At 41.3% G+C, this 13528-nt stretch overlaps 1 protein-coding gene and 1 non-coding gene across 2 annotated transcripts in view; one reads left to right on the top strand and one right to left on the bottom strand.

Annotated features, from left to right (window-relative positions):
* CDK20 (cyclin dependent kinase 20) overlaps positions 1 to 13528 on the top strand; it is a 98595-nt gene that overhangs the window by 28414 nt on the left and 56653 nt on the right. The window lies entirely within an intron of this gene.
* Positions 13200 to 13415, bottom strand: LOC112302922 (small nucleolar RNA U3). The gene has a single exon (XR_002974595.1). It is a non-coding gene; the product is annotated as a small nucleolar RNA U3 (small nucleolar RNA).

The raw sequence follows: 13528 nt of genomic DNA, 5'->3' as shown, positions 1-13528 counted from the left end.
AGATTGAAAGATACACACAGACTAAAAGTAAAGAGATGGAAAAGATATTTCATGCAAATGGAAAGGGAAAAACAGCAGAGATAGCTGTACTTATATCTAACAAAATAGACTTTAAAACCAAGGTTATAATAAGAGACAAAGAAGGACACTACATAATAATAAAGGAAAGAGTCCAACAACAGGATATAACCCTAGTAGACATTTAAACAACCAACATATGAACAACCCAATGTGTGAAGTAAATCTTGATAGACATAAAGGGAGATATCGACAGAAATACAGTCATAGTTGGGGATTTTAACACCCAGTTGACTTCAATGGATAGATCTTCCAGATAGAAAATCAACAAGGAGACAGCAGCCTTAAACAACACATTATATCAAATGGATTTAATTGATATCTCAAGAGCATTTCAGCCAAAGTAGCAGAATATAAATACTTTTCAAGTACGCATGGAACGTTTTCTGGGATAGACCACATGACAGGACACAAAATAAGTCTCAATAAATTTAAGAAGACTGAAATCATATTAAGCATCTTCTCTGACCAGAATGCTATGAAACTAGAAATCAACTACAAGAACACTGAAAAAACACACAATGAGGTGGAAGCTAAATAACATGTTATCAAACAATGAATGGATCAACAATGATATAAAGGAAGAAATCAAAAGATACCTTGAAAAATGAAAATTAGGACTCAACAATCCAAAATCTGTGGCACACTGGAAAAGCAATTCTAAGAGGGAAGTACATAGCATTAGAGGCCTATCTCAAAAAACAAGAAAAAGTTGAAATAAACAATCTAACTTTACACTGAAAGGAACTTGGAAAAAACACAACAAACAAATCCCAAAGCAAGTAGAAGGAAGGAAATAATAAAGATTAGAGCAGAAATAAATTAAATAGACTCTAAAAATATGATACAAAAAATGAATGAATCCAAGAACTTGTTCTTTGAAAAAGTAAATAAGATTGACAAACCTTTAACCAGAGTCATCAAGAAAAAAAGAGAAAGGATACTTCCAGCCAAGATGGAGGTGTAGGTAGATACACTGTGCCTCCTCGCACAACCAAAAGAAGGACAACAATTTAAAAACAAAAAACAACCAGAACTGACAGAAAATTGAACTGTATGGAAGTCTAACAACCAAGGAGTTAAAAAAGAAACATTCATCCAGACAGGTAGGAAGGGTGGAGATGGGCAGCCGGGTTGAGAGGACTCGAGACAAAGCAGTGGTTGGAGGACCAGGGCGGGCAAAGTGGCAGCTGGTGGACCCAGAAAGGTGGCAGCTGATGGAGCTGGCAGTCCCACATTCTCATGCGGATAGACCAGGAGGAACAACTGGGGAGGAAGACAGACCACGCAACCCAGGGCTCCAGTGAGGGGAAAAAAAGCCTCAAATCTCTGATTGAAAACACCCTGGAGATTGAGGCAGCAGTGGAAGAAACTCCCAACCTCACAGGAGAGTTCGTTGGAGAGACCCACGAGGTCCTAGAACGTGCACAAGCCCACCCACCCAGGAAACAGCACCAGAAGGGCCCAATTTGATTGTGGGTAGTGGAGGGAGAGACTGAAAACTGACAAAGAGTGGAGCAAGAGCCATTGTTCCCTCTCAGACCGCTCCCCCACATATGGCGTCAAACGCAGCTACGTGGGTTACCACGCTCCGCCCCTTACTACATAACAGGCACACAGTGACAAAAAAAAAAAAAAAAGGCCCAAATGAAAGAACAGATCTAAGCTCCAGAAGAAATACAACTAAGCAACAAAGAAAAAGCCAACCTATCAGATGCACAGTTTAAAACACTGGTAATCAGGATGCTCACAGAATTGGTTGAATGTGGTCACAAATTAGATGAAAAAATGAAGGCTGTGCTGAGAGAAACAAAGGAAAATGTATAGGGAACCAACAGTATGGGAAGAAAACTGGGACTCGAATCAATGGTGTGGACCAGAAGGAAGAAATAAACATTCAGCCAGAAAAGAATGAAGAAACAAGAATTCAAAAAAATGAGGAGAGGCTTAAGAACCTCCAGGACATCTTTAAAGGTTCCAACATCCAAACTATAGGGGTACCAGAAGGAGAAGAGGAAGAGCAAGAAATTAAAAACTTATTTGAACAAATAATGGAGAATTTCCCCAATCTGGCAAAGGAAATAGACTTCCAGGAAGTCCAGGAAGCTCAGAGAGTCCCAAACAAGTTAGACTCAAGGAGGAACACAACAAGGCACATCATAATTACATTACACAAGATTAAAGAGAAGGATAGAATCTTAAAAGCAGCAAGAGAAAAGGTGACAGTTACCTACAAAGGAGTTCCCATAAGACTGTCAGCTGATTTCTCAAAGCAAACCTTGCAGGAAAGAAGGGGCTGGAAAGAAGTATTCCAAGTCATGAAAGGCAAGGACCTACATCCAAGATTACTGTATCCGGCAAAGCTATCATTTAGAATGGAAGGGCAGATAAAGTGCTTCTCAGATAAGGTCAAGTTAAAGGAGTTCATCATCACCTAGCCCTTATGATAGGAAATGTTAAAGGGATTTATCAGAGAAAAAGAAGATGAAAAATATGAACAGTAAAAATGACAGCAAACTCACAGTTATTAACCCCACCACACCTAAAACATAAACAAAAGCAAACTAAGCAAACAACTAGAACAGGAACAGAACCACAGAAATGGAGATCACATGGAGGGTTATCAATAAGGGAGTGGGATGGGGAGAGAGGGGGGAAAGGTACAGAGAATAAGTAGCATAAATGGTAGGTAGAAAATAGACAGGGGGAGGGTAAGAATAGTATAGGAAATGTAGAAGCCAAAGAACTTATATGTATAACCCATGGACATGAACTAAAGGGGAGAATATGGGTGGGAGGGGATGTGCAGGATGGAAGGGAATAAAGAGGGGGAATGGGACAACTGTAATAGCATAATGAATAAAATATATTTTAAAAGTTAGCCTACAAAAAAAAAAAAGAGAGAAAGGTCTGAAAAATAAAATCAGAAATGGAAGAGGAGAAATAACAACTGAAACCAAGGAAATTCAAGGATTGTAAGAAAATATTATGGACAACTATATGCCAACAAACTGGACAGCCTGGATGAAATGGATAGATTTCTAGAAGCATACAATCTCCCAAAACTACATCTAAAAGAATCAGAGAATCTGAATAGACAGATTATACCTAGTGAAATTGAAGCAGGGTTTTTTGTTGTTGTTGTTTTTTTTAATTAGGAAACTTCCAACAAAAAAAGAGCCCTGGACCACATGGCTTCACATGTCAATTTTACCAAATATTCTAAGAAGAATTGACATCTCTCCTATCAAACTATTTTATAAAATTCAAGAGTAAGGAAGACTCCCAAACTCGTTTTACAAGACCAGCATCACCTTAATTCCAAAACCAGATAAATACACTACAAAGAAAGAAAAGTATGGGCCAATATCCTTGATGAACATAGACACTAAAATCCTCAAAAAAGTGTTAGCAAAACAAATACAGCAATATATCCAAAAGATCATATACCATGATCAAGTGGGATTTATTTGGGGAATGCAAGATTGGTACAACATTCGCAAATCATTAAGTGTGATTCACCACATAAACAAAACGAAGGATAAAAACAACATGGTTGTATCAATAGTGTCATTTGATAAAATTCAGCACCTCAACTCTTTGTTACTCTCAACATTTTACTCTTAACTCTTTGTTGAGAGTAAAAGCTCTCAACAAAGTGGGATTAGACGGAACATACCTGAACATAATAAAGTTCTCATATGATAAACCCAATGCCAGCATCATACTCAATGGGCAAAAACTACAAGCATCCCCTTAAGACTGGGAACAAGACAGGGATATCTGCTTTCACCTCTCCTATTCAATATAATACTGAAAGTCCTAGCCACAGCAATTGGAGAAGAAGAAGAAATAAAAGGCATCCATATTGGAACGGAATAAGTAAAATTGTCTTTATTTCTAGATAACATGATGCTGTACATAGAGAACCCCAAAGATTCAGCCAAGAAACTACTAGAACTGATAAATGAATTCAGCAAAGTAGCAGGATACAAAATTAATATCTAGAAATAGTTGTAATTCTACATTCCAATAACAAACTAACAGAAAGGAAAATTAAGAAAATAATTCCATTTATAATTACTACAAAAAGAATAAAATACCTAAGAATAAACCTAACCAAGGAAGTAAAAAACCTGTGCTTGTAAAATTATAAGACACTGAAGAAAGAAATTGAAAAAGATATAAAAAAGTGGAAGCACATACAATGTTCATGGGTAGGAAAAATTAACATCATTAAAATGTCCATACTACTCAAAGCAATCTGTATTTTCAAGGTAATTCCTATCAAGATTCCAAAGATGTGAGGAAAAGATGGTGGCAAGATAGGTGGGAGCGGAGTTCACTTCCCCTGCACATGGGTGAAACACCTACCCATTCTACTCAGGAACAAAGTGAACAAGCAACAGTACCCCAGAGTTTATGAAGCTAGGAGACCAAAAAGTATAGAGGACACGGAAAAAACATACAGTAAGGGGATTGCTTCAGGACAAAAAGTTACCCAGGAGCAGCAGGCACCAGGGCGACTGTAGCCCCAGGCCTGTGCTGGCTGGGCCTGCTGCAGGACTCCTGGGACAGAGCCGAGTTAACGGCTCCCTCCCCTGCTAAACAAGGCTTGAGCAGCACCGAGAGAGACCTGGTTGCTTGAAGTCGCAGGGAGGGTAATAAAGACAAAGGGGTAAACCCACGCAGACTGTGAGCGCCAGTTGAGGAGAGTTGAGAGTTGGTCCTTGTCATTCCCTGACCCAGACAGCCCCAGGTCTAGCTGGAGATGTGGGCTATGTGAGAGGACAAGCCCTTCTTTGTATGGAGTGGCAGGATTGAGCAAGAGGATTTTCTCAAAAAGAAAAGACCTTCAGGGGCACTTTGGGGAATTCTCCTGCAGCAACAGCTCCATTCTCCTCTCCACCAGGCCACCCGGTGCTCCTGCAGGGCTGTGGGGGATATCAAGCCCAAATCGGAAGCACGGGGTGGGGTGGGGAGGGGAGAGGGTGGAGAGAGCACACCTGGGGGGGGGGCAGCCTGAGACAATAGGCATCAACTGGAGAGTGTGCGCAACTCAGAGGGACCTGAGACCACAGGCACTGGAGAGAGTGCGAATAACAGAAGGCCCCCCACACATACACCCATAGCCTGGAGGAGGGTGAGTGCCTGAACCTGTGGGTCCAGGGGCCTCTGGAGAGCTGGGCCAGAGGCAGCCCCAGTGCTGCTTGGGACAGAGAAGAGCTGGGCTAGGCCCCCTGAGTTGGCTGCAGCCAAAAAGACTAGCAAAACTGGCTTTGCCAGTTTGAAGCCAGCAGGCTTGTTTGTTTGTTTGCTTTTTAAGTATCTCTTTATTATTATTTTTTATCATTTTTTCTTTCTTTTAAAACCTTCTTCCTCTCTCTCCTTCTTTCTTGTTCTACCCCTTCCTTCTCTCCCTTTATATCCCTTCTTCCCTCCATCTTTTTATTTTTTTAAAAATCCCCACGAGTGAGACAATAAAATCTGGAACTATGAAAATACCAAAGTTGGACCCAAAAAGGGGGCATACCAACAGCTGAGACAGTGAAGCAAATTTCACTTTGCTACTCCAGAGAACTTGTAAGTTATTGTATATTTGTATTATAATTTCATTATTCTTACATCACTCATTTTATTAGTATTTTTGTATCTCTCTTCTTTCTGTTTAGTCTTCTTCCCTTGACTGGTTAATTTGCATTGTTTCCCCTTGTTCTCTCTTTTACAGTGTATTGTTAATTAACTGTCTTTCACTTCACTTGTGTGTCATTAGCACACTACTCTAGAACTATACTCCCTATTCTAGTTATCCAGATCACATAGATTCTGTCATATGATTGTTACTCCATTACTATTGTAAATAATAGCTGTTCCATACATCTGTAAATACCACACAGAACCCCTCCCAGACCTCAGCCCACTTCACTGTTTCCTGAACTTTATTACTGGTGTGGTTAACTCTATTCTCTCACATGTTACACCTATTTTCTACCCTTTACTCTCACTTTACCTCATAACCTGACTTCCCACAAGCTCACAGCTTTCTAGATCCAACTCACCATCCTTCCCCCTACTCCCCTGCCCCCACAATGAGTCTTATCTTCTTTCCACCCTTTCTAAAGAGTGGCCTAGGTGGGTGAATTATCACAGTTAACACTATAAATTCAAAGGATCTCCTATCTCTTCTCTAAGGGCTGCTACTTGAAATATCATAGAATACACTCCTGCTGTGTTAAACCATTTTGCCTTCCCCCTACAACCTATCATAAAAAAGAGTAGGTAGAAGCTGTGAAAACCAGGATACCTCCTGGAAGAGGAAACCCACCAACAAAGGAAACATCAACAGCTAAGAACAGAAGAAGGTGAAGGAGGGAGTGGAAGTCACACTAACTCAACCAAGGACACTCAACCAAGGACCTATCTGGAAGTAGAACTAAATAGTGAAGAAATTACTCAGAACAAACAACTGAACAAGAGCAAGAGAAAAGCCTCAAAACCTTGTACACATAGAAGAACCAGCTCCAACACAATCTGCCCACACCTGCACAACAGAAAACAAGAGGTGGGGGACAGACTGACCCACAGTTAACCAGCTGGTGGGAAAGACCCACCAAAGAAGACCCAACAAGAACCAAAACCAAAGACATAGAGAGAGCCAACATAAACCACAGCCCAAGATCAGTAAGATTGGGAGATGAAGGAGACTGTACCACTGAATCTCACAGGTATCCTACCACAGAAGTTTACAAGACAAACACAGGGGGTCAGAAGAGAGCAATTTAAGAAGCAGAGGCTGACAGGAAGACTCTCACAAACAATGGGAAGACAAAGAAACAACCTGAAATAAAAGGAAAGGAGGAAGTCTCAGAAACAATGCTAAATGAAAAAGAGGCAAGTCAACTATCAGATATTGACTTCACAGAATTGGTTATGAGGAAGCTCAATGAGCTCACTGAGAATTACCAAAAATTACAGGGAAACTATGAGGAACGTACTGCAAACTCTATCAGCGTGAAAAAGGAAATAGAAACAATCAACAAAAGCCAAGAGGAAATGAAGAATACAATTTATGAAGAACACAGTAGAAGGAATCAAAAGCAGGCTAGATGAAGCAGAGGATTGGAACAGCGAACTAGATGACAAGGTAGAAAAAAACACCCAGAATGAGCAAGAAATGGAAAAAAGATTCAGAAAGAATGGAGAGGGGTTAAGGGAAATGCAGACAACATGAAAGGTAATATCCATATAATAGAGATACCAAAAGGAAGAGAGCAAGACCAAGGGATAGAAAACCTGTTTGAAAAACTAATGATGGAAAACATCCCTAATTAAATGAGAAAAAAAGTGATGCAAATCCAGGAAACAGAGAGAGTCCCAAGCAAGAGGAACCCAAAGAGGCCCACTGCAAGACACATCATAATTAAAATGGCAAAATTCCAAGACAAAGAGAGAATCTTAAAGGCAGCAAGGGAGAGACAGGAAGTAACATACAAGGGAGTCCAGATAAGGCTAGCAACTGACTTCTCAATGGAAATGCTCCAAGCCAGAAGAGAATGGCAAAAAACATTCCAAGTAATAATGAGAACCAGAGGCCTGCAACCAAGGCTACTTTACCCAGCAAGGCTCTCAATCAAGATAGAAGGCCAAATAAGGAGTTTCCCAGACAAAAGAAGTCTAAAAGAATATACCTCCACCAAACCATCTCAGCAAGAGATGCTAAAGGGACTGCTTTAAGGAAAGGAAGGAAAAGAGAGAGAGAAAGGAACATAGTACAAAAAAATGGCAATGAATAAGTACCTATCAATAAGAACCTTAAATGTAAATGGATTAAATGCTCCAATCAAAAGACATAGAATAGCTGAATGCATAAGAAAACATGACCCACACATATGCTGCCTACAAGAGACCCATCTCAGGACAAAAGACCTACACAGACTGAAAGTGAAGGGCTGGAAACAAATTTTCCAAGTAAACAGACAGGTAAAAAAAGCAGGGGGGAGAACCAAGATGGCGGCGTAGGTAGACACACTGCACCTCCTCGCACAACCAGAACTGACAGGAAATCGAACGGCAAGGAAGTCTGACACAAAGGAATTAAAAAATAAACATTCATCCAGACCAGTAGGAGGGGCAGAGAGGACTCGCGTTGCCATGGCGGGACTGAGACTTGCGGAGTGTGGGATGAACGGGGCAGGCAGTCTGACCACTAGCAGACCCTGTGGCCCCACATTTGCGCAGATAAACCAAGAGGGCCGGACTCAGGATGGCGGAGAATGGGGCAGGCAGAGCGGTGGGTAGCACCCCGGGGCCCCACATTCGTGCACAGATAAACCGGGATGAACAGCGGGGAGCTAGGCAGACCGCGCAACACAGGGCTCCAGCGCGGGGAAATAAAGCCTCAAACCTCTGATTGAAAACGCCCGTGGGGGTTGGGGCGATAGCAGGAGAGACTCCCAGCCTCACAGGAGAGGTCGTTGGAGAGACCCACAGGGGCCTAGAGTGTGCACAAGCCCACCCACTCGGGAATCACCACCAGAGGGGCCCAGTTTGATTGTGGGTAGCGGAATGAAAGACTGAGATCCTGTGGAGAGTGGAGCGGGAGCCATTGCTCCCTCCGGCCCCTCCCCCACGTACAGCGTCACAGAACAGCGACCAGTGTTACCCTGCCCCAGGGAACACCTAAGCCTCCACCCCTTTAAGTAACAGATGTGCCAACACCAAAAAAAAAAAAAAAAAGAAAAGAAAAAATGGGCCAAATGACAGAACACTCCAAAGCTCCAGAAATAATTCAACTAAGCAAGGAAGAGATAGCCAACCTATCAGATGCACAGTTCAAAACACTGGTTATCAAGACGCTCACAGAATTGGTTGAATCTGTGCGAAAACCAGATGAAAAAATGAAGCCTATGCTAAGAGAAACAAAGGAAAATGTACAGGGAACCAATAGTGATGTGAAGGAAACTGAGACTCAAATCAATGGTGTGGACCAGAAGGAAGAAAGAAACATCCAACCAGAAAAGAATGATGAAACAAGAATTCAAAAAAATGAGGAGAGGCTTAGGAACCTCCAGGACATCTTGAAACGTTCCAAAATCCAAATTATAGGGGTACCAGAAGGAGAAGAGGAAGAACAAAAAATTGAAATCTTACTTGAACAAATAATGAAGGAGAAATTCCCTAGTCTGGCAAAGGAAATAGACTTCCAGGAGGTACAGGAAGCTCAGAGAGTCCCAAACAAGCTGGACCCAAGGAGGAACACACCAAGGCACATCATAATTACATTACCCAAGATTACACAGAAGGAGAGAATCTTAGAAGCAGCAAGACATAAGGACACAGTTACCTACAAAGGAGTTCCCATAAGACTGTCAGCTGATTTCTCAAAAGAGACTTTGCAGGCAAGAAGGGGCTGGAAAGAAATATTCCAAGTCATGAAAGGCAAGGACCTACATCCAAGATTACTCTATTCAGCAAAGCTATCATTTAGAATGGAAGGGCAGATAAAGTGCTTCTCAGATAAGGTCAAGTTAAAGGAGTTCATTATCACCTAGCCCTTATTATAGGAAATGTTAAAGGGACTTATTTAAGAAAAAAAAAGATAAAAAATATGAACAGAAAAAATGACAGTAAACTCACGGATATTAACAACCACACCTAAAATAAAAGGAAGATTGCTGTGACTCCTGAAAGAATTGTCTCCACTGCTGTGTCCAGGACCTAGGACCTGTAGTCTCTGAGAACCCAAAGTTATCCAATAAATGAATCAGAGCAGTGTTTTTAAGTTTGGTATTTGTCTCCTCCAAACTTAAATTTCAAAGAGACCCATCAAAATTTTTATTTTTAATATATTTTATTGATTATGCTATTACAGTTGTCCCATTCCCCCCTTTTATCCCTTCCGCCCTGCACACCCCCTTCTACCCACATCCCCCCCCCCCACTTTAGTTCATGTTTATGGTCATACATATAGGTTTTTTGGGTTCTACATTTCTTAACCACCCCCTGTCTATTTTCTACCTACCATTTATGCTTCTTATTCCCTGTACCTTTTCCCCTTCTCTCCCCCTCCCACTCCCCTGATATAACCCTCCATGTGATCTCCATTTCTGTGATTCTGTACCTGTTCTGGTTGTTTGCTTAGTTTGTTTTTGTTTTGTTTTAGGTGTGGTTGTTAATAACTGAATTTGTTGTCATTTCACTGTTCACAATTTTTATCTTGTTTTTCTCAGATAAATCCCTTTAACATCCCCAATTTAACATTTAACAACAGGGCTTGGTTATGATGAACTCCTTTAACTTGATCTTATCTGGGAAGCACTTTATCTGCTCTTCCATTCTAAATGAAAGCTTTGCTGGAATGAATAATCTTGGATATAGGTCCTTGTATTTCATGACTTGGAATACTTTATTAAAAATTAATTAATTATTTTATAGTTCAATTACAATTGTCTGAATTTTCTCTCCACCCCTCTACCCAACCCCAGCCAAACCCACCTCCCTCCCCAGATTCCACCCTCCCCCTTGGTTTTGTCCATGTTTCGTTTATAGTAGTTCCTGAAAACCCTTCTCCGCAATATCCCTTCCCCCCTCCCCTCTGGCTATTGTTAGATTGTTCTTAACTTCAGTGTCTCTGGTTATATTTTGTTTGCTTTTTTCTTCTGTTGATTATGTTCCAGTTAAAGGTGAGATCATATGGTATTTGTCCCTCACTGCCTGGCTTATTTCACTTAGCATAATGCTCTCCAGTTCCATCCATGCTGTTGCAAAGGGTGTAAACTCCTTCTTTCTCTCTGCTGCATAGAATTCCATTGTGTAAATGTACCATAGTTTTTGGATCCACTCATTTGCTGATGGGCACTTAGGTTGCTTTCAGTACTTGGCTAATGTAAATTGTGCTGCTATGAACATTGGGGTGCATAGGTTCTCTTGGTGTTTCAGGGCTCTTAGGGTATAATCCCAGCAGTGGAATTGCTGGGTCAAAGGACAATTCCACTTTTAGTTTTCTGAGGAAATTTCATACTGTTTTCCACAGTGGCTGCACTAGTCTGCATTCCCACAAACAATGTACTAGGGTTCCCTTTTCTCCACATCCTCTCCAACATTTGTTTGTGGATTTGTTTATGTTGGCCATTCTGACTGGTGTGAGATGGTACCTCATTGTGGCTTTAATTTGCATCTCTCTGATGGCTAGTGATGCTGAGCATCTTTTCATATGTCTCTGGGCCCTCTGTGTGTCTTTTTTGGAGAAGTGTCTGTGCAGGCAGGAGCTTAAAATGGAGCAAAAATAGCCTCTTCAACAAATGGTGTTGGTAGATCTGGACACCTATGTGCAAAAAAACAAAACTCAATCAGCAACTTACACTATGCACTAAAATAAATTCAAGATGGATAAAAGACTTAAATATAAGTCGTAACACCATAGAAGTCCTTGAGGAAAACATTGGCAGGAAAATCTCAGACATTCCGCGCAGAAACATCCTCACAGACACATACCCTAAAGCAAAGGACATAAAGGAAAGAATAAACAAATGGGACCTCATCAAAATAAAAAGCTTCTGCATGGCTAAAGAAAACAGCATTAAAATGATAACAGAATCAACAGTCTGGGAAAACATATTTGCCAATGATACCTCAGACAAGGGCCTGATCTCCAAAAAATATAAAGAGGTCACATGACTCCACTCCAGGAAGACAAACAACCCAATTAAAAAAAATTTGCAAAGGACTTGGAATAGTTCTTTCCAGCCCCTTCTTGCCTGCAAGGTTTGCTTTGAGATCAGCTGACAGTCTTATGGGAACTCCTTTGTAGGTAACTGTCACCTTTTCTCTTGCTGCTTTTAAGATTCTCTCCTTCTGTGTAATCTTGGGTAATGTGATTATGATGTGCCTTGGTGTGTTCCTCCTTGGGTCCAGCTTGTTTGGGACTCTCTGAGCTTCCTGTACCTCCTGAAAGTCTATTTCCTTTGCCAGATTAGGGAAGTTCTCCTTCATTATTTGTTCAATTAAGATTTCAATTTCTTGCTCTTCCTCTTCTCCTTCTGATACCCCTATAATTTGGATGTTGGAACGTTTCAAGATGTCCTGGAGGTTCCTAAGCCTCTCCTCATTTTTTTGAATTCTTGTTTCTTCATTCTTTTCTGGTTGACTGTTTATTTCTTTCTTCTGGTCCAAACCATAGATTTGAGTCCCACTTTCCTTCCCATCACTGTTGGTTCCCTGTATATTTTCCTTTATTTCACTTAGCATAGCCTTCATGTTTTCATGTAATTTGTGACCAAATTCAACCAATTCTGTGAGCGTCTTGATAACCAGTGTTTTGAACTGTGCATCCAATAGGTTGGCTATCTCTTCGTTGCTTATGCTTAGTTGTATTTTTTCTGGAGCTTTGATCTGTTCTTTCATTTGGGCCTTTTTTTTTTTTTAATCTCAGCACGCCTGTTACATAGCAAGGGGCAGAGCCTTAGGTGTTCACCATGGTGGGACAACCCACCTTGCTGCGTTGTGACGCTGTATGTGCAGGAGGGGTCTGAGAGAGAACAATGGTGCTTTCTCTGCTCTCTGACAGTTGTCAGTCACTTCTCCCATCACCCATAAGCAAATTGGGCCCTTTTGTTGCTGATTCCCAGGTGGGTGGATTTGTGTACATTGTAGGACCCTGTGGGTCTCTCCAATGAACTCTCCTATGAGGCTAGGAGTTTCTCCCACTGCTGCCTCAACCCCCACCAGTGTTTTCAATGAGAGGTTTGAGGATTTATTTCCCCTGGCTGGAGCCCTGGGTTGTGTGGTCTGTCTCACTCCACAGTTGTTCCTCCCAGTTTATCTGCAGGCGAATTTTGGATTACCTGCTCCAGCAGCCACTGCCTTGCCTGGTCCTCCAGTCGCTGCCTTGCTGCGAGTCCTCTCACCCCAGCTGCCCATTTCCGCCCTTCCTACTGGTCTGGATGAATGTTTCTTCTTTATCTCCTTGGTTGTTGGACTTCCATACAGTTTGATTTTTTGTCAGTTCTGGTTGTTTTTTGTCTTTAAATTGTTGTTGTCCTTCTTTTGGTTGTGTGAGGAGGCCAGTGTGTCTATCTATGCCTCTATCTTGTCCAGAAGTCCCCAAAACCTTTTTTTTTTTAACCACTCAGACAGGTGTCCTCTTCTACTTACTTCCTCAGAAGAGAAAGAAGAATGATCATCAATGGCAAATGGCAGTTACCAAAGCAACACCAAGAGACAACTTCACACTCAGGAGAAAACATTCCATCTCCTCCTTGTGGTTTCAGATGCTCTACACATTCCGAGAAACTTCTCTAGTAACAAACTATAGAAATGATTCCTGAAAGAATAGTCTTCATCAAATCTTTTTTAAGTGGTGAGATATTGGCGGTGCAACACTTTGTCTTTCACCTGAGAAGAAATGTTCTGACATTCCCTCAACTTTCCCAATGCATAGGTACCCTGGAAA

This window comes from Desmodus rotundus, chromosome 1 (assembly GCF_022682495.2).
Source record: "Desmodus rotundus isolate HL8 chromosome 1, HLdesRot8A.1, whole genome shotgun sequence".
Lineage (NCBI taxonomy): Eukaryota > Metazoa > Chordata > Mammalia > Chiroptera > Phyllostomidae > Desmodus > Desmodus rotundus.
This window is presented reverse-complemented; position numbering and strand designations above follow the sequence as displayed.